General features: G+C 40.3%; 1 protein-coding gene across 5 annotated transcripts in view; it reads right to left on the bottom strand.

Moving 5' to 3' along the window:
• Positions 1 to 16,302, bottom strand: part of phf21aa (PHD finger protein 21Aa) — a 395,003-nt gene that overhangs the window by 129,291 nt on the left and 249,410 nt on the right. The gene's annotated exons all lie outside the window — the stretch shown is intronic.

Here is a 16,302-nt window from a genome sequence, read left to right as displayed (position 1 = left end):
CTTACGACAAGACTATATAACAGTTTCTTCCCCCAAGCTATCAGACTCCTCAATACCCAAAGCCTGGACTGACACCTTGCCCTACTGTCCTGTTTATTATTTATTGTAATGCCGGCACTATTTTTGTGCACTTTATGCAGTCCAGTGTAGGTCTGTAGTCTAGTGTAGCTTTCTCTGTGTTTTATTACGTAGTCCAGTCTAGTTTTTTGTACTGTGTTATGTAAACCATGGTCCTGAAAAACGCTGTCTCATTTTTACTATGCATTGTACCAGCAGTTATGGTCGAAACGACAATAAAAGTTGACTTGACTTGATTTGGATTGGATCGGAAGTGGAGAGAGTGAGCAATTCCAAGTTCCTGAGTGTCAATATCTCTCAGGACCTGTCCTGGTCACAACATATTGATGCAGCAAGACAGTGGCTATATTTCATTAGGAGTTTGAGGAGACTTGGTTTGTCACCTAAAACACTTGAAAACTTCTGCAGATGTACCACGGAGAGCTTTCCAACTGGTTGCATCACTGTCTGGTATGTTGGGGGTGGCTGCTACTGCACAGGGTCATACTAAGCTGCACAGAGTTGTAAAATTAGTCAGCTCCATCATGGGTACTAGCCTCTGTAGTATCCAAGACATCTTCAAGGACCAGTGTCTGAAAAAGACAGCGTCCATCATTATAGACTCCCCTATCCCCTACCACCCAGGACATGCCCTTTCCTCATTGTTACCATCAGGAAGGAGATACAAGCCTAATGGCACACACTCATGATTCGAGAACAGCTTCTTCCCCTCTTTCTAAAAGGACATTGAACCAATGAACACTATCACACTATTTTTTTTAACTTCTGTTTTTGCACTATTTATCTTAATTTAACCATTTTATATACACACATACATGTACACACAAATAGTAAGCTGTAGTGAGTTGTAAAATTAGTTAGCTCCATCATGGGCACTAGCCTCCTTGGTATCCAAAACATCTTCAAGGACCAGTACCTCAAAAAGGCAGTGACCATCATTAAAGACACCCCCCCCCCCCCCATGTGGGCACACACACCACACATTGTAATTCAATTTTTCTATATTTATCAGATGCTGGTGATATTAAACCTCATTCAATGTCCATTCAGAACTCTGATGGCAGAGGGGAAGATGTTGTTTCCTGAATCGTTGAGTGGATGCCTTCAAGCTTCTATACCTCCTCCCTGATGGTAGCAATGAGAAGAGAGCATATCCTGGGTGGATGGGGGTCCTTAATGATGGATGCAGCATTTTTGGATGCATCGCTCCTTGAGGTTGTCTTGGATGCTAGGGAGACTAGTGTCAATGATGGAGTTGAGTTGACAATTTTCAGCAGCTTATTTCGAGCCTGTGCATTGTCCCCCACACCAGACAGTGATGCAGCCATTCAGATCTCATAGCAGGTGTTGATGCAGCCAATTATGTATCAATACCTGGAAAATGGTGCTAGATAAAGTGCATGTAGATTCTGCAACTCCTCAGACAGGATGAAGAGGTCAATACTCCCCAATGCCATTAGGCTTTACAATTCAACCGCCAAGACTTAAGAACTTTTTAAAAGCTATTATTAATGCTTTTTGAGATAGTGATTTAGATGCATATCATATTTTTTACTGAGTTAAGTATTGTATGTAATTAGTTTTGCTACAACAAGTGTATGGGACATTGGAAAAAAAGTTGAATTTCCCCATGGGGATGAATAAAGTATCTATCTATCTATCTATCTAAACTTTCAGATTTTGTGCTTGCTGCTGGGAAACTTGATGTACAAAGCCTGATGCTTAATTAATAAAAAAGGCCATTCTTTCAGGTGCCTCACTACTATAGAATGAATTAATGAAACCATGCAAGTCTTAGGCCAGGTCTTGGGAAGCAGTGCAGGGAGGGAAGCCTGGAATAAAATAAAAATAACTGGAATAGAAAGCATAGTTAATTAGAATCAGTCAATGGTAATTCACACAAAAATGTAAGAAATAGGAGAGAAACTTTGGTCTTTCATGACTCCTCTGCTATTCCATAAGATTATTGATTATGTTTTAATTCAGTGCTATTTTCAGGTCTCTGACTCCTGGTTCTGGACATTGTTGTCAAAGGAAAAATCATCTTTGCATCCATTCTGTCATGCTTGTAAGAATTTTTTTAATGCTTCAATGCCATTTTTCTAATCCAAGGATCCTCAACCTATGGTCCATAGACTCCTCAGTTAATGATAGGGTCCATAGCATAAAAAAAAGTTGGGAACCTGTTCTAAACAATGGACAATATTGACCCTGACAACTTCATTTCTCTTCTTAGGACAATGCCCTTCCTAAAAATTAATCTAGTAAATCTCCATTGCATTCCATCTCTCATAACTATATTACTTCTTGGGTAGGGAGATCTGTAACTAATATACTAGACCCTGTCTCAGTAGAATTCGTTATGATTTCAATAAGTAGAGGTGAAGTATGGGTTGATATTGGCAAGATCGGAGTGCAACTCTGCTGTGCATCAGCAGGACGACATTTGTGAACAGCTTGTCCCAAAGCAATGCAAGTCCATCTATTAATTAACTAATCATTCTATATTTTCTCTCCTATAACCATCACCATACAAAATAAAAAGAAATCCTAATCTACCCTAATTTTGAGTCTCCTGTTAAGGTCTGCAGCTACATAAATGCAATTCACTATTTGCAACTTGAAATCATGCATATTAAAGGAGGACTGAGCAAACAAGCTGCCCAAAATATACTATAGCTGTATAAGTACATAGCTTAGACACATTTCACCTTTAATGTGCAGAAATTTATTTGTTTTTAATTTGTCTTGAAGCTTTAAAGAAGAGACAAGAACTATTTACACTGGTTTGAGATTCCAGGATAAAGGGCCAGAGTCTAAAAATCAGAGCCAGGTTTTCAAAGAGATACTACTGTGCACACAGAATTGGAGGCTTTGAACTTCACAAGTGAAAATTGATGATAGATTGATTACTAACTAAAATTGATGATTATTAGTTTTGAAGTTAATTGGAATTGATTTATTTTTGTCATATATTTGAGGTACAGTGGAGAGGTCATCTTGCACTTTGCATTAATGGAAGATTTTAAAGGATTCCAAAAAAGAAAAACCCTCAAACAGTTCCAACACAGCCATAATATTACTGCATAGCTGAAGTGGCACATCAGGCCTCTGCATTCTAATGCCTGTAATAGCAACAAAAGGTGTGGCAGCACAATACTGATGCTTTTTGGGGATATCAACTTTAACCTTTTTGAAATCTACTTATAATTGACCAGTATTAGAAGAATTAATATGTATCTCAGTTCTTAAATAAACACAATATTACATGTAAATTTCTTGCCAAGGGAACAGGACCATTAATTTTAGAAATTCGATATTTGATCAACAAAATGTTTTTAAATGCAGACATATTTGACCTATCGGCCTGGATGCCAGTATAAATGGTGAGATAATGTTTGAACCTAGATACAACATGTAGTCTCTTCCAGCGTGTCCTTGAACACTTTTTCTGAGAGGAGGATGATCCCAGCAGTAAGACTTCACCCCCAGACACACTAGCTGTCACTCTTGAGGTCAGAGCATATACAAAAACCACATCTTTATTCCCAGTTTTAATGGTTTCAATAGAAAGTACAGATTCACTGTACTTTCAAGGTAGAGTTAATGTTTTTTTTATTTCAGTTGAACTCCTTCAAAGGTTCACTGGAATCAGACAGCTACCCCCAGAAAGTTGGCCTCATTACGTGCCTTCCCCTGTTCTCAAAGTTTCACTGTCTTAGGTCATAATGTAGACTCTTTGAGACAGCTCCCTCCTATGTTATTAGGATTTCACTGTTTCAGACCACAATATCTTTGCCTATTAATCCACAGCTAATGTGCGCCTTCGGGTTGCAGAGGTATTTCACCGATACAAGCGCCAGAAACTTCTGCAGGGACACCAAATTTCATAGAGATGAGAGGGTGATCAGAAAAGCCTATAAGAGCTTACAGTCATATGAGTAACTACTGATGGAATAGTAGAAGATGTACTTAATTAATTGCAAATCTTGACAACAGATGTATTGCAGGCTATAATAGTTCCAATCCCACAAAGCCATGAACCTTCCAATCACATTGACAGGCACATGAAATCTTCAAGCCTACATAAAATAGATTAAACAACATTCCTAGACAAAAATCTCCCTCTACTTGTACTCCTTAATCACCATTATCATGGAGTTGCAGTTTCAGTTTTCTGTCACACATTGATTGGTTCAGTAAAATAGCAGCAAAGCACGACTTATTGATGGGAACATGCGAGTCAAAAAGGAAGTGAATTGCCCGAAAACTGACAATTCTGAATTACCAGTGAGAAGATAATAAGCAGCAAATGAAGTGAACCTGTTCAATCACTTCAAATGCTTTACAAAACTTTACAGCATTTTTACTCAGAACGTTAAAATTAAAGATGATAGATTTTATAATACCATTAGTTTATCCACTGACTTGTTTCATGCTTCAGACTGTATCAACTAAAGACTTCCTTCCCAAAACCTACATCTCATTATTCTGAATGAGTAAATACTGCATAAATACTCAGCATGCATCAGTAAGTTTAAGGTGAACCATCAGATATGTTATAGAGGAATGGCTTATTTCATTACATACTTTAAACAAAGACGAATTATAAACTTTAATTATAAAATGTTGAATAATTGACTAGCATCCAAGTCAACTTCAGCAAAGCAAATCTGTTCTTTTCAAAGTTGAAAACTGCATTTCAAAACAGCTTTATATTCAAAACTAAATTATGAATGTTTTGCATTTTATGGAAATATAGCTTTATTAAAGATTATGAAGCCAGTAAACACTAACTGCATGTTCATGTTAAGGCAGTAATGCAACATCAGCCTTTCTTCAATGATAGCATAACCTAAGTTAGAAGATCATTAATTCACTTCTTCAGTCTTGCACACACAATCCTGGTTAATGTCTGGTGCAGCACTAAGAAAATACTGCATTGTTAACACCCTTTAAGATAATAGTTTGTTCAGCTCTAAACTACTGTTAGTAGATAACAAAAAAAAAAATCCATGCAGCCATATGAAGAGCCTAGGAATAACTTCTGGAAATGTCACCAGTTCTCTTCGAAGATGTATTATTTTTAGGAAATAGATTTATTATCACAGTCTTACGTGATGCAAAATTTGTTGCTTAGCTTCTGCTGTACATGCAAAGACAAAATTACTATGAATTACAAAATAAATAGTAGAATAAAGGAATAATGAGGTGGTGTTCATGGACAGTTCAGAAATCCGACATCAGAGAGGAACAAGCTGCTTTTAAATTATTGACTGTGAGTCTTCAGGCTCTTGTATCTCCTCCTTCATGGTAGTAATGAGAAGAGAACATGTCCACTGTAGACCTGTTACAGTGGAAGGTAAATTGCAAGGGGCCCAGGTTCAGGTTTTTTGTTTTACTCATAAAAGGAGAACTTTTGACAAATATTAAAGCAAAGAAATAAAACTTACAAACTAGAAAAATGGCATGCTGATTACATTCCCTGACCCCACAAAATAATTTTGTCAATAGTTACTCTGGTCTGGTAAATTAAATTTACCATTGCACATGCCTACTAGCATGTGTCAAGACCTTCCAGTAGAGGGAGCTCCAATACAACAATTCACAGCAGAGTAGTTTCTCCAGCAAAACAATCTCAAACAAGAAGTTCAAAGCACAGGAAGTAATAAAACAGCCAACAAACGTGATGATGTGATTATTGATTTTTTAAAAAACACCTTTGCTTACAAACAAAATTAAATGGATTCATTGATGTTTTCTTGGGGTTCAGTCCTGAAGACACAAGTCATTATAAACTAAATCCTCAATTAATTTGTTTCTAATATAATTTTAAAATATTCAGGAAACTAATCTAAACATTAAATACCCATAAACACTAGATCAAAGCTGCTGTTTAATTTTTGTTGAGAGACGAGTAGCACAAGTATGATTTGGGAAGGATAATCAAAACATATATCCCCTTTTCTATGCAACACACATAAAATGCTAGAGGAATTCAGCAGGCCAGGCAGTATCTATAGAAAAGAGTACAGTCGACATTTCATGCTGAGACCCTTCAGCATGACTGTGGGGAAAAACTGAGGAGTAAATTTACAAGGTGGGGATAGGGGAGAGAGAAACACAAAGAGATAGATGAAACCTGAAAGGAGAGGGATTAAGAGCTGAGAAGTTAATTGGTGAAAGAGATGCAGGGCTAGAGAAGGGGGGAGTCTGTTAGAAGAGGCCAGAAGGCCATGGAAGAAAGAAAAAGGGGGAGGAGCACCAGAGGGAGGTGATGCCCGGGCAAGGAGATAAGGTGAGAGAGGGAAAAGGGGATTGGGAATGGTGAAGTGGGGGATAACTGGAAGTTCAGGAAATTGATGTTCATGCCATCAGGTTGGAGACTACCCAGATGGAACATAAAGTGTTGTTCCTTCAACCTGAGTGTGGCCTCATCGTGCCAGCAGAGGTGGCCATGGGTATATTGGAATGGGAATGGAGAGTAGAATTAAAATGGGTAGCCACTAGGACATCCCGCTTTTTCTGGCAGACGAAGTGTAGGTGCTCAGCAAAGTGGTCTCAATCGATTTCGGGTCTCACTGATATACAGGAGGCCACACTGGGAACACCGGACACAGTATATGACCCCAACAGACTCACAGGTGAAGTGCGGCCTCACCTGGAAGGACTGTTTGGGGCCCTGAATGATAGATAGGGAGGAGGTGTAGGAGCAGGTGTAGCACTTGTTCTGATAGCAAGGATAAGTGCTAGGAAGGATAAATGGACAAGGGAGTTGCATAGGGAGTGATCCCTGTGGAAAAAAGAAAGTGGGGTAGGAAGGAAAGATGTGCTTGGTGTTGGGACCCCATTGGAGATGGTGGAAGTTGCGAAGAATTATGTGCTGGACACAGAGGCTGGTGGGGTGGTAGGTGAGATAATAGGAACCCTATCCCTGGTAGGGTGGCAGGCAGATGGGGGGAGAGCAGACGTGTGCGAAATGGAAGAGATACAGTTGAGGGCATCGTTGATAGTGGAGGAAGGGAAGACCTTTTCTTTGATGGCGGAGGATATCTCCTTCACTCTGGAATGAAAAACCTCATTCTGAGAGCAGATGCAGCAGAGACAGAGGAATTGAGAGAAGGGAATGGCATTTTTACAAGTAACAGAGTGGGAGGAGGTACAGTCCAGGTAGCTGTGAGAGTCCGTGGGTTTGTAATAGATATCAATAGATAAGCCACCTCCAGAGATAGAGACAGAGAGATTGAGAAAGGGGATGGAGGTGTCCAAAATGACCAGGTAAAGTTGGGGGCAGGGTGGAAGTTGGAGGCAAAGTGGATGAAGTCAACAAGTTCCGCAAGGGTGCAGGAAGCAGCACCAATGCCGTCACCGATGTAGCATAGGAAAAGTGTGGGACAGTCACCAGTGTAGACTTACAACATAGATTGTTCCATGTAACTGACAAACAGGCAGGCATAGCTGGGACCCATGCGGGTGTCCATGGCTACACTTTTTGTTTGAAGAAAGTGGGAAGAGCCAAATGAGAAATTATTTAGAGTGAGGACAAATTCTGCTAGGTGGAGGGGAACTGGTTGGGTTTGGTGTCCACAAAGAAGTGGAGAGCCTTGAGGCCTTCCTGGTGGGGGATGGAGGTATATAGGGACTGGACATCCATAGTTAAAATACGATGGGCGCCAGGGAACCTTAAATCATTGAAAAGATCCAAAGCATGTGAAGTGTCACGGATGTAGGTAGAAAGGGACTGAACTAGGGTGGATAAAACAGAGTCGAGGTATGCCCCTTTTTCTATGCCTCACTCATGACATGAACTACATTACACTCAAATGTCTAGTTAGTCATGAACTCAACAGCCTCCGGAGGCTCCAAATGAAGAATAAGATATCATCTCCAACATATATTAAATAGACAGTTGACGGGATGCATCCCTTGTATTGGAGCCATCAGCAGTGGTGCTCTGAGTCATGTAACTTCCAATTGTGGTACAGATGGCCACATATTCAAGACGTGTATATTCTATTGAGGACAATCCACAATTTTCAGGAGTACAAGATCAAAATCACCTCTACTTAATTACTTAATTGCTCCTTATTCTCGATGTGTGTCTTGAAGTTTCTTCGTTCTGGATAGCAGATTTCTAATCACTGCATGAATATTGGCAGCTATTTCTCAAAATGGCCAAGGTGATTTTAAACACCTCCATGGCAGGTTTCTTTCAAGAGTTTCTGAATTGGTTGTTTTTTTCTATCCTTTCTCACACCCCAACCAATTTGTGGATTATATTAAAAGAGCAATGGCAATCACTCGGTTCAAGGGGGCCTGAAGGCTCTCATCACAGCTACATGATGGCATTTAGTGGTTTTTTTTATGGTGATGACAGTTCTTCTTGGGCAATGTAGTGGAATCAAGTATAACCTGAAGGATAACTTGGTTCCACTCTAGTTTTATGGCTAATGAAGTTAATGCAGGAACTGCAGAGCCATCCACAGATGAGACAGATGGTTGTTGACATAGCAAGCAAGTGGATAGTTTTTGAAATAGTGCAGGTCTTTAACTCCTTTCTCCTTCTGCACTTTGAATGGTCATGGCCCAGAGATTCTGACTCCATAAGTAAGGGCTGTTACATTTCAAGGAAATTTTGAGCACATTCTTGAATCTTCTTCACAGTTCTCCTGCTAATCTCCTTCTTTGATAGGGTTGGCTTAGAGTTTTGGGAGTACGCCTGAAATAGTTTACTGATGTATAAAATCATAGAGAACTGCAGCACAGAAACAGGCCCTTCTAGTCCATTTTCCAAAATCACGCTGTATCCAGGAATGGGGATTCTGGCCAAGTAGAAGATGCTGAAATAAGTGTAGTTATTCTTCCAGTGGATTTGAGGATTTTTGGGATACAGCATTGGTGTTCTTCCAGTGCCTCATGAGGCCTGTATAGGTAGTATGGAGATCATGCTACGTCTAGATCTTCAAATACCATTTTCTCAATCAACCAATGGCCACACTGGCACATTGAAGGTATCGGTGAATTTACTAACTGATGTTCTTCTTTGACAAGAATTAGGAAGTCATTCATGTTTTGAAGCATCTACCTTGAACCTTCATTGTGGAGGGCTGTGTGGTGCAGCAAGGATTGGTTGTAGAAGAACCTTGGTATTGTGGATGTTGAGTGCCAATCTCATCCTCTCAATACGGGGATGAATCAATAGGTAGTTGGAGCCAGTTATTCAAGCATGAGCAAGCATCCTCTACACACTGCAACTGACCAAGGTTCCAATTGGAGGTGCCGCATGCTGCTCCCTGTACTTATTTTAGTAGCTGTCAAACACCAAATATCCAATCAAATTTGCTGACATGCAAATGTAACCATTCACAACACAGGAAAATGTACACAGTACTTGCACTATGGTCACTGGCTGCATTTCAGTATACTTGAAGACCAGATTCACCTTTGTGTTTATTTTTAGACCAGTTTTAACTTGACAGGAAAACATACAAAGAGTCCCATCTAGTAATCTTGCCCAGGTTTTTAGATACTGTTCATAGATAAGACTTTTTTTTGACTGAAAAGGAATTTTTCTCCCCAGCATTCTTTTTGTTCAGGTCTGATCTTGATTGGGCCCATGGCTCCAGATCCATAAACTGCATTCCACGAGATGCAAATTGCTTGCCAGTATTCAATTCTTTCATTTTAGCATTTATGCATGATCACCAGTGCAGTGTCAGCAGCAGAGAAAAACTTAGTGGATTTTGTGCAATAAATGTCTACGATATAAATACTGTAAAGGGTGGTAAAAGTGCTGATCTGTTGTCAGACACTTTGTTCCTTAAGGTTGTTATACTGGGGATAAGCTCCTACCACCTATTAACTGCTCCCAGTAAAGGCATCTCAAACAAGTCCAGCTCCTGGCATTCAAGTGCAGCTTAGTTACTAAGCCCAGCAGAACTGCTTCTACTGACAGGGGAAGGGGCAAAGGTGGGTTACTGGTGCCTTAAAATCAGTCACTTCAGTCAGATGGGGCTCGTCAGCCATGGCTGGCAGCTCATCTAGGAGAAGAAATGATCTCAAACCTTCGCTGACTTGTGGCGATACCACTCATGGGGAAGGCTTCCCGAGAAAAAATCCAGAGCCGGAATCCCTAAGGCAGTCCTATGTTGAGCTCAGTGCTGACTGGCAACTGCTGTGATGCTAAACAGTATCTGTCTCTGCCATCCCTTTGGATTCATTAGCGGCGTGCAGAGGGGGAGCCTGTTGCATGGACAACAGCTTGCTCTCCATATCCTACTGCCCTGGCTTGTATATCAGGTAGGCAGCTGGGACACAAATCCATGGTGGACCTGGATCAGTGGACCTCAAGTGATTACTTATATTTGGCTGGCTTCATTGCCAGGATAGACATAGGATTTTGAAGTAATGGATGACTCCCGGGCTTCAATAGTCAAAATCATAATCAGATTTATTATCACTGAGTTACACAGCATGAAGTTTCCTCTATGCCTTTGCCTCTGATTGAGACAATATACTGATAATAAAATTAAAAGTACCATTCATTTTCATGTGTCTCTGGAATCTTTTACCCCTTCTGCAAATCGATAACCAGCTTGCCATCACCTTGCCATGTTAATTTAAATCATTTATAATAGCACAATCAGATTTGCATCAAGCTATCACGGGAGTGAAGATGCATACATCAGGATGTTCTTCACTGATTACAGTTCTGCAGTGAACACCATCATCCCCTCAAAATGAATCAATAAGCTGTAAGACCTAGGCCTCAGTAGCTCCTTGTGGAACTAGATCTACTATTTTCTCACTTGAAGACCCCAGTTAGTTTGGATTGACAACATCTCCACAATCACCATCAGCACAGGTGTACTACAAGACTGAGAGGTTAGCCCATTGCTCTACTAGTTTTGTACAGTATTTATGACTGTGAGGCTAAGTATATAGCTCCAAGCCCATACTTTAAGTTTGCTGATGGCCCCACTGTTGTTGGCTGAATCAAACGAGGTGATGAATCATCATATTGGAGGGAGATTGAAAATTTGGTTGAATGGTGCTACAACAACCACCATCAGCAAATTTTTTTTTGCTCAACATCAGCAAAACCAAAGAGCTGATTATTGACTACAGTTGAGGAAATAGGAGGTCCATGAGCCAGTCCTCATCAGAGAATCAGAGGAGGAGAGAGTCAGTAAATTTAAATTCCTTGGCATTAACACTTCAGAGGATTAATCCTGGGTCCAGCACGTAACTGCTGGAGAAGGTACCTGTGTGACCTATTGCTGTGTTGTGACCTATTGCTGTGGGCCTCTGTGTTTGAGCAATATTTCTCTCTTTCGATGATGTCCGAGGGTGTTACCAAGGTTCTGCGTTTATGGAGTTGGACTATGGACGTCTTGAGTCTTATGGTTTTTATATTCTGTGTTTTCATCTATTCCTTCATTTTTTTGGTGCGGACCGAGTGGGGTTGGGATTGATGTTCTTGTTGCGTTGTTAGTTTTTTGTGTGGGGGAGGGGATTGGGGGCCGATGTTCTTGTGTTTTGTGTGGCGGGGTTGGGGGGGGGGGGTCGATATTCTTATTGCGTTATGTGCAGGGAAGAGGAGTTTGGGGGGGGTCAATGCTCTTGCTGCATTTTGTTAGTTTTTTGTGCAGGGTGTTTGAGGGAAGTTGATGATCGTGTTGCTGTTCTTTTTTGTGTGGGGGGGTGTGTTTGCTTTTTCTCTTTGAACTGACTTCCATGGTTTTGCTGGTTTTGTGGTTATCTGGAGAAGATCAATCTCAGAGTGGTATACTGCACACATACTTCGATAATAAATGAACATTTAAATCTTGAACAAAGAAAGCTTGGCAGCAGTTTTAATTTCTTAGAATTTTGTGAAGATTTGGCATGTCATCTATAATTCTGACAAACTTCTATATATGTGTAGTGGGGAGGAGAATCATTGGCTGCATCACAGCCTGGTATGGAAACACCAATGCTCTTGAATAGAAAATCCTACAAAAAGTAGTGGATATGGCCCAGTCCAAAACAGGTAAAGCTCTCCCCACCACTGAGCACATCTACAAGGAGCGCTGTTGCAGGAAAGCAGCCTCCATCATCATAGACCCCACAACATCCAGGCCAGGCTCTCTTCTCAGTGCTATCAGGAAGGAGATACAGAGCCTCAGGATCCCCACCACCAAGTTCAGGAACAATTACAGTCGGCCCTCCTTATCCACGGGTTCTGCATGCGTGGATTCAACCAACTGCAGATCGGGAAAACCCAGAAGTTCTCTCTCCAGCACTTGTTGTTTGAGCATGTATAGACTATTTTTTCTTATTATTCCCTAAACAATAGTGTAACAACTATTTACACAGCATTTACATTGTATTAGTTATTACAGTATAAGCAATCTAGAGATGATTTAAAGTACACGGGAGGATGTGCATAGGTTACCGCTGATCGGGAATCAGTATTATTTAATCGGCAGTTAGTTAAACATTTGTTTTAGTATATAGTATATATTTTACCTTTCTATGCATATAAAACACTTAAAAAACATATGTATTTCAATCATTAAACAATGCGTTGCTTAGTAATAATTGTAGCTTTCATCGGGGCAGGGCCTTCACATGCTCCATTATTCTTACTTTATCCTTTAAAATTGTTCCAATCGTTGACCGACTGTAGCCTAACTCTTTTCCAATGACCGATGGCATTTCACCTCTTTCCAATCGCTTTATTATTTTCACTTAACTTTCAATCATGATCATTTTCCAGAACAAAAACACTGCGGGTGGTGGGTCCTGAGCTCCGCCAGGTCCTAAAGTCCACCACAGTGAGACAGGTTAAATAAGCTCCGGAGCTCCACCGGGTCCTAAAGTCCACCGACTTGAGCATCCGCATTTTTTGGTATCTGCAGGGGGTCCTGGAACCAATTCCCCGCAGATAAGGAGGGCCGACTGTATTACCCTTCAACCAGCAGGCTCTTGAACCAGAATGTATAACTTCATTCCCTGCAACAGTGAACTGATTTCACAACCTATGGACTCACAGTCAAGGACCCAACAACTCAGATTTTCATGATTATTTACTTATTATTAGTTTATTTCTTTTTATGTATTTGCACAACTTGTCTTTTACACATTGGTTTTCTATGTGTGCAGTTTTTCATTGATTCTGCTGTGTTTCTTTGCATTTACTGTGAATGACCGCAAGAAAATTAACCTCAGGGTAGGTTATGGTAACATGTATGTACTTTGATAATAAATTAACTTTGACTTTAAGTAGTCCTAGTCACGTTGATGTGCAAACTGTTTACCATGCATACAGAAGATGCTATATTCCTCAGAGGTATCCCAATATCCCAAGAACCTATATTTCTTTCTTCTGAACTACTTTCTAGCAGGGCATTCATGCGCATTTGTGGCATTGGCGGCAATACACAACTTAATATGCATGACAGTGTCTTACCCCTTCATCTGCCCCTGCTGACGGAGCCATTGAATGCATTTCCTCCACTTCACTCATATCTGCTTTCACTACCTCACCTCCCTCCCTAAACAGAGCTTCCCCATCTTCACCTCAGATATCCAGTATATCATCCTCCACATCCAAGAGTTCCAGCGAAATTCATTCCAGTCCCATCTTTTACTTTCTACTTTCTATAGAGATCAGCGTCTTCATAACTCCCTGATCCTTTCATCTCAGAAGACATCGGAGCAGAATTAGGCATTATGGAAAAATGAGTCAGTTCTACCATTTGATCATGGCTGAATTATTTTCCCTTTCAACCTCATTCTCCTGCCTTCTCTCCATAACCTTTCACACCCTTATTAATCAAGAACCTATCATCCTTTGCTTTAAATTATACCCAAGGACTTGGCCTCCACAGCCATCTGTGGCAATGGATTCCATAAATTTAACACTCTGCCTGAAGAAATTCTTCACCTCCTCTGTTCAAAGTACATACTATATGTCACCTATACAACTGAGATTCATTCTCTTAAGGGCATTCCAAATAAATCCAATAATAGAATCAATGAAAGACTGCACCAGCAGGGCAAACAACCAGTGTACAAAAGACAAACTGTGCAAATACAGGAAACAAAGAAAAAAACAATACATAAATAAACAATAAATATCAGGAACACAAGATGAGGACTCTTTGTGAGTGACTCTATAGGTTGTGGGACAGTTCAGTGATGGGGCAAGTGAAGTTAAGCAAAGTTATCCACTCTGGTTCAGAAGCCTGCTGGTTAAGGTGTAATAACTGTTCCTGAACCTGGTGGTGTTAATCCTGAGGCTTCTGTACCTTCTTCCTGATAGCAGCAGCAAGAAGAGAGCATGGCCTAGGTGGTGGAGGTCCCTGATGATTGATACAGTTTTCCTCCGACAACGTTCGGTGCAGATGTGTTTAACGGTGGGAGGGCCTTACCTGTAATGGATAAGGGCATATCCACAGCTTTTTGTAGGATTTTCCATTCAAGGGCATTGATGTTTCCATACCAGGCTGTGATGCAGCAGTCAATACACTCTTCACAACACGTCTATAGAAATTATCTAAAGTTATAGACGTCATGCCAAAACTTCACAAAATCCTAAGGAATTAGAGCAGCTGCCGTGCTTTCTTCATAAACCTTGCCACAAAGTTCTCAATTCTGTCATCCAGATTATTAACATAAAACGCAAAAAGTTGTGAATTCAACACTGACCCCTGCTGAACACCACTAGCCATCGTCAACCAACCAGAAATATCTCTCCATTATTCCCAAACTTTGCCTACTGCTAGTCTGTAATCTTCTATCCATGCTAGCATCTTTCCTATAAGACCATAGACTCTCATCTTGTTACCAGTCTCATGTGCAGAACTGCACCAAATGCCATCTGAAAGTTCAAGTAAACATTCACTAATTGTCCTCTGTTATTTCCTCAATGAATTCCAACAGATTTGTCAGGCAAGATTTCCCTTTAAGGAAGTCATGCTGACATTGGCTTTTTTCTTGAATAATGTTAAAAGTACCCATAAATCACTCCATAATAACAGACTCTAACATATTTTCAATCATTGGTCAGGGAAACTGGCCTATAATTCCATGTCTGTTGCCTCCCTCCTTTCTTAAAGTGAGAAAAAACTCATCATCCTCTGGCAAATTCCTCTGAACCTCTAAGAGATGCTACAGCTGTTCCTATACCTCCACTCTCACTACCATGCATGGACCTAAACAATCCAACCAAGTGATGCAGAGAATCACTTCAAACCTAGTCTTTTTTAGAGTGCTTATAATGAGGCTTCCCTCTATACTTGCAAGACCAATCATAGACTAGTTGACCATTTTGCAACCATCTACATTTTGTCCATAATGGCCATCACAAGCTACCTATTGTAAGTCATTTCAATCCTATTCCATTCAATTCTCCCATGGACTTATCAGTCCTCCTTCTCCATTGCCGTGGCAAGGCCAAATGCAAACTACAAGAACAGTACTTCATATGGTACTTATCTATGATCCCAACAGTACAAACATTGAATTTGACCAATTTCAAATAACTGATTTCTTCCCTCCCTGAATTCCTTTGCCACCCCGACCAGTCCATCAAGGATCTTTCTCTCTTTGTTAACTTTTGCACAATTTTCTCATTACCTAGACTCAACACTCTGCCTCACTTGCATGTACGAGTTACCTTCAATGTGACAGCACACAGACTGATGTGACAACAAATGGTCAAATTATACTTGGTTCTGCTTTTGGTCAAAAGAATTTTCACATGAACAGCATCCTGTTTTAATGGAAGGATATCTGTTGTAGATGTACTAGAACTGCTTCACTGGAGATGGGGCTACTTCTAGGCTACATCCACATTCACAATGGGAATTTTCATGACGTATCCACTTCATATCAGTTGCTTTCATTGTTCTTTCATGCATGAATGTTGCAAAGTAACAGCTGATTGAATCTTTTTTTCCCCCCAAGTTCATAACTTTAAGAATGTAAGAAATAGCAACAAGACTGGGCTTTGTAACTCCTGCCTGCTCAGCTATTCAATTAGACAATGGTTAATATTTTAATACCTGCAGGACTTTTCCACTCTTCAGATTCTGTTTACATCTAAAATTTCTGGACCCAAGATGACTGTGGCGACTTAACTGTTGAGGGTATTAAAGATTTCTGCTTGACAAATTTCTACAACAGATTGATCAGTAAAAGTTCCTCAGTTATGTAGGAAAGTAGAAAATTGGATTA

This window comes from Hemitrygon akajei, chromosome 6 (assembly GCF_048418815.1).
Source record: "Hemitrygon akajei chromosome 6, sHemAka1.3, whole genome shotgun sequence".
Lineage (NCBI taxonomy): Eukaryota > Metazoa > Chordata > Chondrichthyes > Myliobatiformes > Dasyatidae > Hemitrygon > Hemitrygon akajei.
This window is presented reverse-complemented; position numbering and strand designations above follow the sequence as displayed.